This window comes from Ailuropoda melanoleuca, chromosome 11 (genome assembly GCF_002007445.2).
Source record: "Ailuropoda melanoleuca isolate Jingjing chromosome 11, ASM200744v2, whole genome shotgun sequence".
NCBI classification, from domain to species: domain Eukaryota; kingdom Metazoa; phylum Chordata; class Mammalia; order Carnivora; family Ursidae; genus Ailuropoda; species Ailuropoda melanoleuca.
In genome coordinates, this window is record NC_048228.1 from 30,418,883 (window position 1) to 30,436,808 (window position 17,926).

Here is a 17,926-nt window from a genome sequence, read left to right on the forward strand (position 1 = left end):
CCTACCGCATACTTGTCCCCAAATGCCCATGCATTAGCGTAGTTCTGAAAGTCTTTACTACTGGACCACAACCTATTTTATTTACTAATGTATCCAGTCTTCCAACAACTAAGAACTTAGCAGCCACTCTCCTGCGGCATCTGTGCTAGGCTCTGGGGATACAGCGAGGGAGGAGGTCTCATCTACTTTTATGAGTCTGCTAGGCATTCAGAAGTTTAAGCGCATTGGATTACCCTCCCTGTTCTTCTAGCCTTAAACATGCTTTCTCCCCAACCAGAAAAACTCATTTCCTTTTGCCAGCCTGTTGCAATCGTACTGATACTTCAAGAATCAGCTCAGATATCTTTATCAAAGACCCACAAGAAGGAAATTAATTGGTGAGGACTTCAGGCCCAGAGGATTTCCAATAACAGAATTTCCCTGAAGATTCCTATAACAGATAGAAGGGCAATTGATTAAACTGTCATCTGGAAGGTATGGAAACAAATTACTAAAAATGGTGATTTTACCTTTCAGCTTCTGAACTGTCTACACGTTTTGAGTCAAGTGGCGGGAAGTCTGTGTTGTATAATGGTGACGTGTAGCTCCCTTTTCACACTTCCTTCCACGGCGATGGTGGATCTGTTTCAAAAATATAAGCAGGAGTAGAAGATTTGGTGAAGGTATATAATCCTTATAAAATAAATATTTAGAGGCTTCTTAGCCCCTGGGAATTAGCAGGGGGCACGGGGTCAACGATACCAAATTTTAAGTTTACATTTCCTAAGGCTGTAGTTATGCTTGGATTTTTACAGTAAATAGTTTTTAAAAGAGATTTAACCAGCTGCCACCACTTAGAGCAGATTGGGGATAAAAAGATAACTGTTTATATTTCCTAAAGTAATAGTCATTTTATGAGTGGTCTTTAACACATTGTAACCATATTTTTTTGGATTCAAATGGAAAATTTTTAAAAACACTTGTTATAAATTAACTTGAATTAGGCTTTCAAATCTGCTCATTGAATGGTACAAGTTCATCGGGGAGATGAGGAAAGAAATAGTGTCATTTAAGGGCAGGGCACATTGTTTAATGAATAACTAAGAATCATCATTATATAACGAGGTGAAACTCGGTATATCTAGCTGTAAATGTATAATGCACTAAAATTTCTTAACAAAAATTGAATATTTTGCAAAATGTTTTGTGGTGATATATTTTGTTTGAAGAAGCAGTTTTATTTTGTTATTGAGCTTTTATTGGTTGTGGATAAAGTATTTAAACACCTGAAAAAACATATGAGATGCTTTATAAGAAAAATAAGTAAGGCGGGTATAGCAGAAATTGCAGGTTTTAATACAAGGCTGTAATATAGCCAAGATAGACATGCCTCGGTAGATTGCAAAATCTCCAAAATCTCCACTTTTACACAATGAATATTTCCCAATGAAAAGTGGCTTGAAGCCAAGGAGTGAAAGTTCTCTTCCCTTCTCCTAGTTTGCTGATCTAGTTTAATCTAGGCTTAAAAAAAGACAAACAGCCGAAATACCTATAAAGTATACAAAATTCCTTCGTGAAGTACCTTCATCATCAACCAAGTTTGGCTATAGCAATTTTCAAAGCACTTGTCATAGTCACAGTTTATAAATATATAATATATATAATACATACATAAATACATATATTTATATAGATAATACATACGTACGGTCTCCACCTAAGAATCATTGGGAGACATTTCTCTCATCCCTTAGCAAAGTCTACTGTTAGAACCCTATGACCTAATTAAGGAAGTAAAAACTGCCCCCAGGGAAGCATTTTTAACCAGAAAAATATGCAAAATGAATTTTCTCTTATCTCAAACTTAAAAAAAACATTAAATAAGGACATCTAAAGGACATTGAACTATATTTGAGTATAGTTACAGCAAAAGAAATAAATCCAAGAAGGAATAAACATATTATCAGATCGGTTTTTGAAATAAACTCTACTTTGGTTGGACTAGAGTTTCCTATTAATTACATTCTTACAAATGCAGCCTATGTCACAATTTCATATAGTTAATGTTTATTAAACTTTATGAAATCATTTTTCACTTCTGTACTTGTCATGGCCAAATAGTGAAGAGAAAGACCTTCTACTATCTTGCCAGGAAAACCTACCTATGAATGGTGTTTTGAATCATCAGAAAACACTGGTTTTAAGGTGAGACCAGGAAATTGATAGTTTTTGTATACTTTTCATTTTTAGTCAATGAAGCCATGAAACAATGTCAAACTGAAACATTGCGGGACACTGGGTCAGTTGGTTAAGCACCTGCCTTTGGCTCAGGTCGTGATCCCAGGGTCCTGTAATGGAGTCCTGCATCGGCTCCTTGCTCAGCGGGGAGACTGCTTCTCCCTCTGCCTGGCTGCTACCTCTGCTTGTACTGTCTCTCTATGACAAATAAATAAATAAAATCTTTTAAAAAAATCTAAAAACCTAAATTATTGGATGTTAAATTGAAGGATAAATAAGCAAGAAATACCTAGAGGAATGTTAAAAGAAATATCCTTCTTAATTAAGCTTCTTGTTTAAAGAATAATCTAAAATTTTAATCACTTAAATAATGTGTGAGGGATATTCATTCATTTGGCAATTTTTTTTTTCCCATTTCAACCATGTACCAAGTACTGAGTTAGGTAAGCAGTTGGCTCCCAGTGGCAGATAAAACAGACATGATCTCTGCCCTTACAGACCATATAATGCAGTAAGAGACCATTTACTAAGAAAAGTAAATAAACATACAAATATATTGCATAAATTTGTGATAAGTGCTAAATAGGGGCATGACCAAGGAACTTGTTAGAGGGAAAAAAAATAGGGTAGAAAGAGAAGGAACTTCCAGCTTTCTATGCGGTGTTTTGGAAGGCCATACTGACAAGATCACTTTGAGCTCGCATATGAAGGACAAGCAGGGGGCAGGCAAACCCCCCATTGAAGGAACCACATGGCCAAAGGCCAGTAATTTGGAAAAGGTGACAGTCTCCTCCTGGGAATTACAAAAAGGCCAGCACAGCTGGTATTTGCCTCAAAATGTTAATAAGATTATTTGGGTTCATGAACCTGAAAAAATGCTAATTCCTTAAGGACATTTTTATGCATTTATTTATCTCAATAGTCAGTTCCCTTATACACTTGTCCAGAAAAGAACATGATTAAGTTTTCACCAAGATTGATATAAAAAGATTTTTACTTAGAGGAAGAAAAAGACTATATATAGCTTTCCCCATGACCTCAACTCCACTCTGCAAGATTCCTTCCACCAGCGTTTTCTTGTTTCTCACTCCTCCTTACATCTAAAATGTTTTCTAGTCCTCTGTAATAATTAGCTGAGGCCTCATAAAGTAAACTTTTTCTTTCTCATGCACATATATTTTTTTGTCTTTTTGTTCTTCACTTCCTCACAGTTGGATTCCCTTCATGAAAGGAGAAGTAAAAATCCCTGTTACTCCAGGCAATCAGCCTTGGGTTCCAGTAGTTCCTTCCACTACCTTGTTGACGTTACCAGTCATCCCATCACCTGCAGAGGAGTGACTGATGCTTTCCCTGAGAGTTCAACCCACTATACATGTAGTTTCATAAAACAGGGACTACTCCAAGTTCTTTCTTTAAACAGTACCTAGCAGGCCATCCTGTGCCGAATGGACACTATGCATTCTTGACTGATTCAGCAATCCAGTCGAGAGGATATATATTTCTGGCAGTACCAAGCATCCAACACACTAAATATACCATCATGTTAGCCAAAGAGCTGAACGAAGTAGCAAAACATATTCGTGGCCACTGCTCTTTCTGGCAGCCAAATATTTAATTTCAAATTTGGATTTATTTTTCTCTACTGTGAATGAACAAGACTGTCACTTAAAAATCAAGTCAACATTTTAATGAAAAATGATGTTTACCTAAACTTGCAATTGTACATTTGGGGGGGAAAAACAGTGTTTTAACTTTGCTGGCAATTTATAAAATTCAATGCAAACTTTGGCAAAGAACCATACACTTACATAACTATCTGGCATATCTCAAATGTACCACTATTTATTCAGCAAAGCTTTTTGTAAAACAAGCTTGGATACAAAAAAACCAAAAAACAAAACCCATGAAGTGCAAGTATCATATGTGATTATGGATTAGAACTTAATCAAAAGCCTGATATGATCACCTGAGTCAGAAGCCTGGGTTCCAACTCTCAACATTTGAGGTTCCACCTTGTTCTAACTTTCCTAGGCTAACTTCACTAGAAAGAGGGCTTCCAGTTTCTCTATACTTTGGAAAAGAATGCTGAGGAGTGTTTCCCTAGGAATAAAAGGTGGTAAAGAACTTCTAATTTATTTTTGCAAAATAGAGGACCCACGCTAGTGCTTTAGTTCTGGCAAATGAGAATCACAGAAATGGGCTCTCCCCAGAAAGCACTTGGCAGAATTCTAAAGAAACTCTCCAGTGAGTCAGTTTGATGGAGGAGTAATAACTCAGGAAGGGAGAGGACTAGGTTCTAGGACTTCAGCCCTAGCACTGTCAGAGACCCTATTTCATTCCTATTTGCTTCTAGAATGCTTGGTAAGACAAATCTCACCTAATTTGGACTACTGTCACTTTGAAACTTAAATAAATAAATTATTATAACATTGGTCATTTTTTTGATAGCCAGTTTCCTCATATTTTGAGGTTTCTCTTATTGGAAGAATATTAAGTCTCATCCTTTCCCCCAGTAGTTTCATGAAGTAATTAAGCACGGAGAACATCTCATTATCCAAAGTCTTTCCTCCAATTGTAATAAGGGTCAAATGAAGAAAGCGGCCTACTTCCCTACACTGGATGTTTATTTCCGAGGCTCAAATAGCCCCTGGCTGCCAGACTTTCATAGAGGTGGTCAGGCATGTTCCTCTGGTGTCGGTGCATTAGACAATGTTTATAGGATAGTAAGAGTCCCTACAAGGAGAAACACCTAATCATTCTCTGAAGTCTCCCCGCCCCACTTAGGAGACCTCTAATACGAGGTCTCTCTACATTTAACCAAGAATATTCTTCTTTTCACAACTTACACAGTGGAATTATACCTGACAGTCCATGCCCAACTTTCCTGTGTGACCTACTTTTCCTTAGAAATAGCTTGGCATTTTGACCTCACTCATCCGGATGAACTCTCTTACTGGGGAATAATTGTCTGGGTAATTCAAACCAATCTGACCCAGCCTAAATCCTTTATTCCCGCCAAAGTCAACCTACCTCCTGGGTTTTCCATTTTAGTTTTGGCCTCACCATCCACTCAAACTGGAAAGCCGGGCACCATGCTGGATTTCTACTCTGCACCAGTCTCCACATCTAATGGCTCATTAAGGCCTCTTGGTTTTACCTCCTAAATATGAATCAACTAACTCCCTCTCATTCCCTGCTAGCACGTGTCTCAGCTTGGTAACCATTGAACACATGTCCTTATCTGTTGCAGAATAGCTTTGGACTAGCTCATTCAAGGTTTCCAAGCCCACTCACAGCAGTGCCCAATCTGAGTATTCCCTTTTTCCCTTAAGATACAAATGGGCTTTCTGAGTGAAGGAGAAAGCATCGCCAACCTCCTCGTACTACATTCTCTCACCTCAGGCCTCAGAAGAGGATGCTTCACAGTCTGTATGTGGACAGGATGTGTAGAGTGGAGAGGGCATGCCCTGCTTGCTGTGGATCAGCTCTGCTTGAGCCCCAGTTGGTTCCTGTTCAGGTGGCAGAGAGGATGAGGCCCCCACCTGGCAAGGATGCCAAGCACAGGTGCACTCTATGGCTGGGACTCAAACGGCACTGATGTCTTCTCCTCCTTTCCATCAGAGCAGGAACTGTTTCTTTCCCCTTAGGAAGGAGCTTTATTTTTCACTGGCTTTTTTCCCCCCTGAAAAAGAACAGAGAATTCAGGGTCTAGATACCAGACTTAACTGTTTCATCAGCCATTGGAGACAAACTTAGTAATACTTTGGGAATCTCAACATTCTTCTAGCTAGATATTACTGAGTTTTTAAATTTAACTTTACTAGTAATCACCGAAAACACAGCCTGTATGACCTACTCAATTAGCCCTAATCTTTGGAAATTGTCAATACTTCAAGAGAAATGTTGCTATCCTGTTACCTTCCTGCAAGGTAATTACAAGGAGAACTTTAGGAAATTCCATATACCTTATCTCTTGTCTTATTCCCCTCTGGCTTTTCCCCACAGTCCCCAGGTGAGGCATCTTAAACGCAAATCTGACTACACCATTTCTTTACTTAAAAGTCCTTCAAAGACTCAACTTTGCCTCCAGGATTTGAGCATGAATCAAAGACCAGCTGACCTCCCCACCACTGACTATACTACCCACCACCTTCCGGCAGCATTACAATGCTTGAGCTCTCCCCTGCACACACCATGCTTGGGTTTCTTTTTCCTTGCTTTCTCTCTTGCTTTTCCTCCTCCTAGAATATTCTCCCATCCTGCCCCCTTGTCTTAGCAAATTCCTGCTCAGCCATCAGCGTTCAGGTTAGTCTTCACTCCTCCAGAATGTCTCCTCTGACCCTAGTGCCTCTCCGCTCCCTCAGTAACCTGGGTACGATTCTGTCATTGCGTGCACCACGGTATATTGTGTATTCTGTTTATGTGTTTGTTCCCTCAAGACTATTCATCTCTCTCCAGCAGCCAGCGGAGAGGCTAACAAGAATAGATGCCCAATAGTGTTTCTTAAATAACAAATGCACAAATGGACGGTTCTCAGTCCAGTGAGGACTGGTCTCCTCTGCGGGTCTTCGAAAGGAGTGGAGGGTGGCAGAATCTAGTAAGGCCAAAAAGTTATGAGTGAGTCCACCGTCAAGTCAGGAAGACAGATAAGGTATAACTGCTCCTTTTCACAGGTGCCTTGGGAGGTGCCTGCCAGCTGCCTTGCTTGTTTCTCTTTTCTAGCAGGGTTGAGGACAGGGAAGTCACAGCCCAAAATTTTGTGCTTGCTGGAGACACCAAACCCTGAAATGCTGGACCAGCTGTGCAACTTACACAAAGCACATCCTGCCACATGTGTCCTGCACAACCTAGGAACTGCTTTACGAATAAGAGAAGATGTATAGAAAATGGTCTGTTAATCAGTATGGAATAGTACAGTGAGGGTTAGTACCATTCCCACCGCTGATTCCCGCCCTCTTGATGAATGTTAATTAATGTTAATATTAATATGTTAATATTAATTAACATCAAAAAATAAATTTTATTTCCTTTGTAAAAGGAAGTAGAAGAGGTTGCTTTTTTATGTCTAATTTTATGGGGGTTTTAAAAGGTACCTTATGATTCCATGCCTTTAATCAAAGACAGTCCTGCTGCCAGCTAAGGATATGTGTGTGTGTGTGTGTGTGTATTTTGGTTTGGGTGTGGTTTGGATTTTTTTCTCTCCATTATGGGACCTTGATCACAGCTGGATACAGGAAGATAAAGCCAACTCAATGACTGTTAGAGGAGTAATAAAGATTTCCCTGATCAACTTCATAATGTGTATATAGGCTTTTTTAAAAAGCTTTTCTGAATTATAATTGATAAACAATAAACTGCACAGATATAGAATGTGCAATTTGATAAGTTTTTATGCATATTCACAACAAAGATAATAAACATGTCCATAACCCCTACAAGACCCTTATGCCTTTTGATAATTCCCCAGTCCCCCCTTCTTTGTCCTCCCCCAGCCAATGCAACCTGTGATCTTGTTTCTGTCACTAGAGATTTTCCTTCTGCTTAAAGGATTCTCTTTAATATTTCTTATACCGCGAGTCTTACGGTGAATTCTTTCTGCCTTTATGTGCTGAAAATAGTCTTTATTTCCCCTTCAATTTGGAAAGATTTTCACTGGGTATAGAATACTTGATTGAAGGTTTTTTTTTTTCATTTAGCGATTCAAAGATATTATTCCACTTATTTCTTTCTTGTGTTGTTTCCAACAAGAAATCTGCTGCCTTGCTTGTCTTTGTTCTTCTGAACATGACCGATCTGTATTTTCTGGCTATTTTAAAGATTTTATCCCTGGTTTTGACCAATGTGACTATGATATGCCATGGCGTAGTTTTCTCCACGTTTCTTGTGCTTGGTGTTTATTGAACTCTTTGAATCTGTGGGTTTATAGTTTTCATCAGTTATGGAGAATTGACAACCATTATGTCTTCAAATATGATAATCTCCCCCACCTTTTTTACCTTTTTTTCCCCTAGGAAAAAATACATTAAGCCTCTTGAAGTTAACTCACTTCTCACTAATGCTATATTTACTTTTTTCTCCTGTATTTAATTCTGGATAGTTTCTCTCTCTCCTCTCTCTCTCTTTTTTCTTCAAGTTGACTAATCTGGGCACCTGGGCAATTCAGTCAGTTAAGCGTCTGCCTTCAGCTCAGGTCATGATCCCAGGGTCCTTGGATCAAGTCCCTCACTGGGCTCCCTGCTCAGTGGGGAGCCTGCCTCTCTCTCTGCCCTTGCTTCCCCCCCTGTTCATGCTCTGTCTTTCTGTCAAATAAATAAATAAGATCTTTTAAAAAATTGCCTAATCTTTTCTTCTGCAACATCTAATCTGCTGTTAGTCCCATCTAGTGTATTTTTCATGCTAGACATATAAAAGTTCAATTTGTATATTTTTTATTGGTAAAAAACACATATAAAATTTACCATCTTAATCATTTTTTAATGTACAGCCCTGTAGTGTTAAGTGTATTTACACTGTTGTAAAATAGATCTCTAGAACTTTTTCATCTTGCAAATCTAAAGCTCTATGCCCATTAAACAACAACTCCTTTTTTTCTCCATGGTAACCACCATTCTACTTTCTATTTCTATGTATTTGGCTACTTCAGAAACCTCATATAAGTGAAATCATACAGTTATTATCCTTTTGTCATTGGCTTATTTCACTTAGCATAATATCCCCAAGGTTTATCCATGTTGTAGTATGTGACAGGATTTCCTTCCTTTTTAATGTTGCACAGCATTCCCCTGTATGTATGTACCACATTCTGTTTATCCATTCATCTGTCAATGGACACTTGGGTTACTTACCTCCACCTCGTGGTTATGAATAGTGTTGCTATGAACGTGGGCATCCAAATATTTGAGACCCTGCTTGTCATTATTTTGGATATATATACCCAGAAGTGAAGTTGCTGGATCATATGGAGTTCTATTTTTTTTTTAAAGATTTTATTTATTTATTTGACAGAGAGAGAGACAGCCAGTGAGAGAGGGAATACAAGTAGGAGGAGTGGGAGAGGAAGAAGCAGGCTCCCATAGGAGAAGCCTGATGTGGGGCTCGATCCCAGAACGCTGGGATCACGCCCTGAGCCGAAGGCAGACGCTGTGCCACCCAGGTGCCCCATGGAGTTCTATTTTTAAGTTTTTTAGGAATTGCCAGTTTTTCACAGTATTTGTGCCATTTTACAGTTCCACTAACAGCACACAAGTTTTCCAACTTCTCCACATCACAGCCAACCCTTGTTATTTTGTTTGTTTTAATAGTAACCATCCTAATGGATATGAAGTGATATCTCCTTGTGGTTTTCATTTTTAATCCTGATGATTAATCATAACTCCTCCAGAGAATAGGAAAAGAAGGAACATTTTCCAACCCACATTATAAAGCCAGTGTAACTATAATAATACCAAAATCTGTGAGAGCAGCACAGAAAAAAGGAAAATTGCAGAGGGATCTTACAAAAAATAGATGGAAATATCCCAAACAAAATAAATTCACCATAATACAAAAAGGATAATACATCGTGACTAAGTAAATTTATTCAGGAATGAAAAATTTGCTTAGCATTTGAAAATCAATGTATTTTATTTCAGCACATTAACAAAAAAAAGAGAAAGTAATATGATGATCTTGATAGATGCAATAAGAATTAAAGAGAACTTTCTTATTCTGACAAAGCACATCTACATATCAACCTACAGTAAACATCATACTTAATAATGAATTATTGAGACTGATAATGAGGCAAGAATACTCATGTGAGTACAACTTCTATTCAACTTTTAGTGGAAGCCCTACCCAGTGCAAGGACTCAAAAAGAAGAAATATAATGCTTAAGAATCGGAAAGGAAGAAATGAAGCTTTCATTATTCCTAGATAGCATATGTGCAGAAAATCTAAAAGAACCTTCAAATTACTAAAATAGGGGAATTTAGAAAGATCACTGATGCAAAGTCAGTATACTTCTGTATACCAATGACAAACAGAAAATGAAAATAAGAATAAAAATATGTTTCACAGTTACAGAAAGACAATCCAGTAAAACTAATTTAGGAAATCCATAAATAGACCTAAAAGTGCCTAACAATTTAATATATAATAACTGAAATTTTAATAAATGCTAAAAGGAAAGATAATTCAATAATTTGTACTGGGATACTTGATCATATTCCTACCTCATTCCATATATCTAAATAAGTACCGGAGATGTTAAGATTTATACGTATAAACCCCATTAGTAGTAGAAGAAACGTGCTAAAGCTGAAAAAAAAAAGCCCTAGAAAAATTTTAATTGCCAATGACAACTTGGAAAATTTTTGAAATTAAATATAAATGGCTAATATGTTTTCCACAATGATTTCTTGCGTATCAGTAAGAAAAAGACAAATCCCTCAAAGAAAAACAGGCAGAAGAAATGAATTAATAATCTATGGAAGAAAAACAAATTGTCAATAAGAACATAAAAAAGTAAGCCTCAGTAATTAAGAAAATTAAAACTAAATCAAGCAAACAAAGAAAGACTGAAAAGACTAATTTGGGCTGAATGTAGGAATTGAAGATTCTGACACATTGTTCATAAGTCATGGCATATCCGTACAGTAAAATACTCTTCAGCAATTTAAAATATCATAGATGGGCTTTTGCAAACATGAAAATATTTTTTTAAAAAAAGAAAATATTTTCACAACTATTCTGACATGAATTTAAAAGGTACTGAAGAGTATAAATCATGTAACGTTATGTGTACAAAGAATTCTGAAAGCAAATAGACCCAGATGTCATTCATGGTTATCTTTGGGGGTCAGATTTTATTCCTTTTCCTATCGGCATTTTATATTTCTCTAATAAACATGTATTACTTCTCAATAAATTTAATGTCATTAACAAAGGAAATTTTATGCTGTGTTTGTAATGTTTATTAAGGATAAACATTTCTGAGGAAATATCTGTTGCAAATATTGCCCTTATCTGCAATAGTTCATTAACATTAACAGAGAACGTTGTTTGTCACTGGCACTGATTTCACTGGAAATCATGTGTCGTACACATTTACTTTGGATGTTTGGTTTCATTGGAATTCTTTGTGATAAGGCAATGCTCAAAAACAAATGATAATACTGTTTTCTTTAGGCGTATTTTCTCTTAAGCTATGGCTGTTTTGTTTTGCTGAATAATAAACTTAGTAGATAAATGCTTTCTCTGAATTTTGCTATAGGTAGTGCTATTAACTGAATTGTGCCTCCCCCCCCATTCATATGTTGAATCCCTAACCCCTAATGTAACTATATTTTGGAGTAAGGAATTATGTCAAGGTAAATGAGGTCACAAGAACAAGGCCCTGGTGAACAGGATTAGTTCTTGTAAGAGAAGACACAGAGAACTCACTCTCTCCAACAGGTGAGGACACAATGAGAAAGTAGCCACCTGTGGGCCAGGAAAAGGGCTCTCACAAGGAACCAAATCAGTCAACACTTTGATCTTGGACTTCCCAGCCTCCAGCACTGTGAGAAATGAATGTCTGTTGTATAAACCACTCCATCTGCAGTATTTTGTAATGGCAGCCCAAGCTAAGCTAAGTGGTGAAGTGTTTGCTTGGATAAGTGTTTGGCTGGTTCGACAGCTCTATCACAAGAAATGGCATATTACAATAATCTGTTTAATGAATACTGTCTATGGTGAGAAAACTAACACTGTACTTGATTACTGAAGAGGAAATTAGCATCTCCTATAAACTAACATCCACAGGAAGCTATTGTAAACCTCAGATTAATTACACTTGCATCTGCATGTCTTTTTGGTCATCTCCTAGAACTACTGCAAAAAACAGTCTCCCGTTTGAAGAGAACTTCCATTTGTAGCATTATAGTAATAACCTTTCAGTCAGGCAGGTTTAGGTTTGACTCTCAGCTTTGCTTCCTTTCCAGCTATGTGACTTCGTGAAAGTTACTTAATCTATCTGAATCCCAATTTATCTGTAGTATGGAGAAAATCATAACTACTTTATTTTGAGGGTTTTTTTTAAATGTCTTTTTTTCAGGTTTTTATTTTAAAAATCATAACCACTTTAAAGTGATGTTATGAGCTCTCAGTGAGATGGTGTTTGTTCAATATGACTGGCACATGGTAAATTCTCAACAGGGTCTAGTTCCCTTTCATGGCCACCCGTTTCTCCCACCTAACCAGAAATAAAAATGGCTGCCACCTGTACCTAAATAGTAAGATGTATTGCTGGTAATTAGGGGTTTGAGCATGGTCTCTTCTTTTCCATTTTAATTCCACTGCTCTAATTTTGAATATTTGTATCTTCTTACATAAAGTAATATTTCTACTGCAAGAACTCCTACCCCCCCAACACACACACCTCACAATATTCTTGTACAAGGCTAGGGGATTTTTATAAAACACAACTTTGACCCTTTCACTTTAATACTGAGAACTTTCAGTGGCCTACTTCCTTTGAAAAAAGAAATGCCATGTCTTTAAAATGGTGTTTGAAGTACAGTTGACCTTTGAACAACATGAGTTTGAACTGAGCAGGTCCACTTATACTTGGGGTTTTTTTCAACAAATACAATACAGTACTGTAAGTGTATTTTCTTTTCTTTATGATTCTCTTAACATTTTCTTTCCTCTAGATTATTTTATTGTAAGAATATAGTATATAATATATATAACATAAAAGTATGTGTTAGACAGCTGTCTATGTTATCAGTAAAGCTTCTGGTCAACAACAGGCTATTAGTAGTTAAGTTTGGGGGAGTCAAAAGTTCTATATGGATTTTTAGTTGCACGGGAGTTGGTATCCCTAACCACCATGTTGTTCAAGGGTCAACTGTAATTTATACTTAGATCTTACCTAGTTTTCAAGATTACCTCCCTACGCTGTGGACACTCAGTCAAAACATGCCCTAGCTTGTCCCATTCTGTTCAAAGGATTCCTCCATTTGGAATTATAGTCCCCTCATGTGTTCACTTGTCAAAATATATAAAACCCTGTTAAAATGTCATCTCTGTGATTTCCCAGTCTCACTGGTTTGACTTATTCGATGACTCTTTTTATGCTTCTAGTAAAGGATTTGTCTAACTTTCCCTATACAATCTTCTGGAGTTTAAGTTTCTTAAGAACAGAAAGAGAAACTAATTCATCTTGGTATTTTTGTATGTCTCTCACTAAGCACTCTGTGCTGAGTATGGAGCCTGCTTAGATTCTCTTTCCCTCTCCCTCTGCCCCTCCCCACCACCCCCTGCTAGAGTGCTCTTCTCTCTCAATCGTCATCATCATCACCATCATCAAAAGAAAAAAAGAAAGAAAGAAAAAGAAAAAATGATACCTTCCTCTACGTTTCATCCTTTCCTACCTCCTCAGGACTTTTTTTTTACAAGCTTTGATTAAAGACAGAGAACCATAGTTCCCAACGCAACATTTCCTATATAGGTCAGTATATCCCACACAGACACTGCTCTCCACCAAAGCCCAAGAGGATCTGGCTGTCTTATTTGCCAGCACTAAAGTTTTCCCTCCCCTCCTACCTTCCAGTCTCACCCCAAAACCCCAGAAGGAAGATGGAGTGTGTTGATTAGCAACAAACTGAAAGCGAAAGGAAATGTCACTGGAAGAGCACATGAGCTGTTAACCAACAAAGATTTTAAGGAAATCATAAAGAAGTATGGGGGACACCAGTGAGGAACAGGGGACAGTAGATGGAAGAGATTGCAATCTCAATGTCGACTAAAAATGCTTTGACTCCAAGCTTTAGAATTCACAAATTCTATCACATCTTGGCTCCTGCATTATCTTTGGTGACCTTTAAATTTTAGGGTCTTATAAGGAGGAAATTGCCAATTTTGCGACGTAAATGGACTTCACTTTAGAGTTGAAGTCACTAATCATTGAGCCAGTAATATCCTGTTGCTTTACAGCTTTTCTGGAAACTTTCACTACTCCTTAGGTGTCAATCTTAGATTTGACCTGAGACTTGACCTCTCTTCCCACTGTTTTAATTTTAAACTATTGTTTTAATATTATTCATTAATATCTTTTTATCATTATCCCTCCCTGATGGTGCTTTTATTCAGTCCCTGGTTTCAAATGCTACGTCCTAATGCCTCCCAAATCTACACCAACAGCCCAGTCCTCTCTCTGGAGCTCCAGATTCATATATGCCAAATGCCTATTGGGCACTTCCATTTGGATGGGCATTAGGCACTTCAAAATCCACATGTCTAAAGTGCAACCCATCGCCTCCTCCACCCACTTCTTACTTCTGTGATCCCTCTGTAAGTGCAAGAACCACAGAATCAGTATACATTTCTCTGTCTCCACCTCCAACATCCAGTCAATCATTAACTCCTTCATTTCATGTCCCAAACATCTCTTGATCGCTACCATTACCTCCTATTTATTTAGCTCACCACCTCACCTAGGCTGTCATGCTCTCTCCTGTGTGCTACAATAGGCACCTACCTGGTTTTCAGCTTCCAGCTTCATCCCTACCTATTCTATTCTTCACCACAAAAATACAATAATCACTTGAAGATGCCAAAATGGTTATAAGCCCCTCTTCTCCATTTAGAAATATCCAGGGGCGCCTGGGTGGCACAGTGGTTCAGGGCGTGATCCCGGCGTTATGGGATCGAGCCCCACATCAGGCTCCTCCGCTATGAGCCTGCTTCTTCCTTTCCCACTCCCCCTGCTTGTGTTCCCTCTCGCTGGCTGTCTCTATCTCTGTCGAATAAATAAATAAAATCTTTAAAAAAAAAGAAAGAAAAAAGAAATATCCAAAGTTTCTCAATATATATCCAAAGTTTCTCAATCACTCTTATGGACAGAGTCCTAAGTCATTGTTCTTAAAATTGCTTAGGAAAATTCCCTGAATGGAGGCCAAGTTCCTGGCACAACTATATAATGTTTTGTTTTGTTTTTTCTCTTGCAGAGACAGATGTGATTAATAGCTCTTGTTTTCTATTGTTCTTAAGCAAAATATACCAAGGGCTGGACTCGACTCTGACAATATTGCATATCTACAGTAAAAGGGGTACACATGTAATGTGCAGCTAGCATTTCAAAATTCTTTTTGTTTAGAAAATCAAATATATTTACCTTTTATTTGTCCATAAAAATTGGCAAGAAGCTTGTCCTTTGTATTCTAAATCAGAGCAAGAAAATGTTGTGATTAAATGCCACTATGAATGCACATTATTTGGCCTGATAAAGTAATAAAAGGAAACAGAACACTCTTCCCTATCCTTCCTGGGAAAATGATCAGGTTGTCCCAACAGGGGCTTGGCTATAAGTACAAGTAAAACTCTTCTGTGGTCCTCTAATTAACAAGTGAGCTATTCTAGCTCTGGGTCTCGGTTTCTGAGGCCATTAAAAACTTCGATTTTCAAGGACACAGCTGGGCCCAACTTACCAGTATAGAGAACAATGACAAAGCTACGGGTGGTTGAAGAATATGATTTGTAATCTCTATAAGAAAAAAATCATGAATCAGTTTTGCCACCAGGCATGTGTGTCTTGGCCTGTCCTTTCCACCAAGCTGTTATGGTTTCTTTACTTCCTTAACTTAAATATCTAGATTATAAATTTTTCTTATTAAATAATTAAACCCTTTGCCTATGTATACAGATGAGAGCATCTTAAAAACTTTGGTTATAGCCTTCTAAAATGTCCATAATTTTATTTTTAATATCCTCTTTGAAACAATAGCTCGTAGTTTCTGATGTTGATTTTTGTTTAAATCTGTGCAATTAAATTTTAATCTAAGTTTTTAGACTATATAACTTGTACCACTTCTGCTCTTTGGAGTTTAATAGGAGGGTCGCTATATCCTAGTGATGCACTTCGTAAGTCTTCCATAAATGTTCAAAAAAGAGGATAGTTTCTATATGTAGCATATGTAGCATATATAATTTGACCTTATTAGTTTGTTATTCAAAATCATCTTTATATATCTAGTATATGAGTGTGCATAAATGAATAATGTGCATTTGAATCACCTGGGCATTTTGTTACAATGCAGATTCTGATTCAGCAGGTCTCTGCATCTCTGGCCAGCTCCAGATAAAGCCCATGCTGCTAGTCTGTGCACCTCACTTTGAGTAGCAAAGTCTTAAGTCATCGTTCACAAAGATTTTGTGACTTGGAATATAGGCATCCTCACGGATTGAGTAGCCCAACCTGTATGCATTCCTCTCCCTTAGCCTAGATCAGCACTTCCAAGTTCCCATTACGTGTTTGTGTCTCTCATTTTCCCCATATTTCTAACTGGTAAAATATCACATTATTTAATGCTAGGATATTTCTTGACAATGCAACTTTCCTTCTATCGATACAAAATTGATACCTCTTAGTCAGGTCTCCTGCTTCTGTGCTTTGCCAGCTACTCTATATGATGTTTATGAAACCATCCTGATTTCTTTTTCATTTGAATTTGCCCAGTGTATGCCTAAAATGTAATAGATACTAAATAAAATTAAATAAATAAATGAAGTTATTGTCATCTTTTATTTTTAATCTTTATCACTTTAAGAAGTGTCTTTTTTTTTTTTAACCCACTTCACGGCTTCTTAATGAGTATCTCAAGTTCATCCTCCAGATTGTTGATTTGATGTCAGAAGTGTTCATTCTACTTACTACTTCCACTTTGAGAGGCTTTTTAAACTAGTGTACCTATAGCTTATTGTGTAAGTTTCCCATTCATTCAGGTAATACTCGGATCCCAGCCTTTGCCGTAGCCTGATGGAAAAAGCACTTATTTCATGGAGGCTACCCCATTCACAGGCTTGAAGACCAATGAAGCAATTGCTTTCTAAAATTATGATATATTTCTTATATAGATTTGTTTTATTTTATATTTGGGGATGTTGTTCCCTTTCCTTAAGCTACAGTATCTTTTTATAAGCCCCATTGTAGATTTTTCTTGTTTACTTTTTCTTAAATGACATCCATCCAGACACTGCATTTTTCAAAAGATAGGATGAGTGAGTCTTCAGTTTCCATTCTATGCACTTGAGAGCCTGTTTTATAGCTGAAGCTAAAGACCTAAGTTATGTGCACAGTTCCTAGGTCGTTTTTCATTGCAATGCAACTTCCACTCGGTGTGCAGTTCTTACTTGAACAAAATAATACACGGAACTAGACTCCTCATAAACTGTTCCCACGCTCTAACCCTATTCACATTTGTAACACTCTTCCTTAGGTCACTAAGCTTTTCAGGATGCCATGTACTTTCTCCAGACCCTTTCATATAATATATTATGTTCATGGAAAAGCGGACTGAGGAAGGGAGGCAGCAGTATTGTAGGATCTGATGAGGAAGAATAGAATAATTGTGATGGGCAAAGACACCACTTCATAGTTCAGGAATGGTCGAATCTCCCAATGGTCACTTTAGAACCCTTTCATTTAGAACCCTCTCATTCTGAAAGAAAAAAAAGGCACATAGGAGAGAGTTAAAATACTTCTTTATTTTCCTTGTCATTAAGTTTCCATCCGGTTCAAAGGCTGAAGTATGTGGTATGCTGCAAAGAATATGCTTCTCAATACAAATGGGAAATCTATTCTGACTGTGGCCATCTGAGTTTCTACTGTGGACACCATTTTCTGTAGTCATAGTTGGTTTTGTAGAGTGGAAGTGTAGCAGGCAGGCTACTCTCCTATCACGCCAAA

General features: G+C 37.5%; 1 protein-coding gene across 1 annotated transcript in view; it reads right to left on the reverse strand.

Moving 5' to 3' along the window:
• Positions 1–17,926, reverse strand: part of C11H4orf17 (chromosome 11 C4orf17 homolog) — a 292,825-nt gene that overhangs the window by 73,911 nt on the left and 200,988 nt on the right. Inside the window, exons 4-5 of the mRNA XM_034671476.1 lie at positions 5,615–5,899; positions 510–621 (exon numbers count right to left, since the gene is read on the reverse strand). The gene's annotated coding sequence lies outside the window, so the exon portion shown is untranslated. The remainder of the gene's footprint in view (positions 1–509; positions 622–5,614; positions 5,900–17,926) is intronic.